This window comes from Pongo pygmaeus, chromosome 11, assembly GCF_028885625.2.
Source record: "Pongo pygmaeus isolate AG05252 chromosome 11, NHGRI_mPonPyg2-v2.0_pri, whole genome shotgun sequence".
Taxonomy (NCBI): Eukaryota; Metazoa; Chordata; class Mammalia; order Primates; family Hominidae; genus Pongo; species Pongo pygmaeus.
In genome coordinates, this window is record NC_072384.2 from 76,999,306 (window position 1) to 77,000,510 (window position 1,205).

Consider the following 1,205-nt stretch of genomic DNA (forward strand, 5'->3'; position numbering starts at 1 on the left):
AGAGACAGGGTTTCACCATGTTGGCCAGGCTGGTCACGAACTCCTGACCTCAGGCAATCTGCCTGCCTCAGCCTCCCAAAATGCTGGGATTACAGGCGTGAGCCACCGCACCTGGCCAGCAGTTCAACTTTATAACAATATAAATAAACCTGTTAAAATTTTCTGGACAATGCCAGCATTTGGGCTTTTTAAAAACAAGCAAATTTCTTATTGATGGCAACTAAATAATGTTGGTAGCATTTGATAATACAGTCGATTCTGTGCATTCACTGTACTTTTCTGAGTTGTCCTACATGCAAGTACAGGTTTTTAATGTTGTCTGTCTTCTGTGCTATTCCTGTAAGTTTGCTATTAAAATATATTAAGCTATGTTTTTAAAAGGAGAAAATGAAAGAAACACAAACACTGGATATTTTATGATATTAAGGAATTCTTGTTAATTTTTAAGGTATGCTAATAGTATTGGTATTATTATTATTTTTTCATGTCAGACGGGTAATGTGCTGACATCATAACAAGGTTCAACAGTGGCACATCTCACACATGCATGTGAACACCCAATCATCACGCTCATGAACTACAAAAGGATCAGGATTATGTTTTTAAAAGGTCTTTCCCTTTCATGATAAATACTAAAATATTTACAGATCAAATAATATAGCTGGACTGCTTCACAAGAATCCATTGGGTGTTGAGGTAAAGAGAAAAGTGAATGGGTATAGATGAAATAAGAGTGGTTATGAAGTGACGATTTTTGTGGCTGTGGCATTGGTCACTGAATTAGTCTCTCTATTCTTGTGTATGATAAAAATTTTCCATTATAGGCCTGCTGTGGTGACTCATGCCTGTAATCTCAGCACTTTGGGAAACGGAGGTGGGCAGATGGTTTGAGCCCAGGAGTTCGAGACCAGCCTGGACAACATAGCAAAACTCTGTCGCTACAAAAAATAGCCATGATCATACCACTGCACTCCAGCCTGAGTGACAGAGTGATATCATGTCTCAAAAAAAAAAAAAAAAATCCATGTAAAAAGTCAACAAAAAAGTTACATTTATTTACTATCACTCCTGCAGGTCACATAACTAAATTCCCTAACTTTATGATTGGAAAAATTTGAGTAAAGAATTCCCCCAGGACTCTTCACAAAAAAGCACTTTGGAAAGAAGCACTTGCTTTTTGGAAAAAAAGCAAGGACTTTGGAATC

At 37.3% G+C, this 1,205-nt stretch overlaps 1 non-coding gene across 1 annotated transcript; it reads right to left on the reverse strand.

The window, feature by feature from the left end:
* Window positions 1-485: 485 nt before the first annotated feature.
* Window positions 486-589, reverse strand: LOC129032278 (small nucleolar RNA U13). The gene has a single exon (XR_008501291.1). It is a non-coding gene; the product is annotated as a small nucleolar RNA U13 (small nucleolar RNA).
* Window positions 590-1,205: the final 616 nt, after the last annotated feature.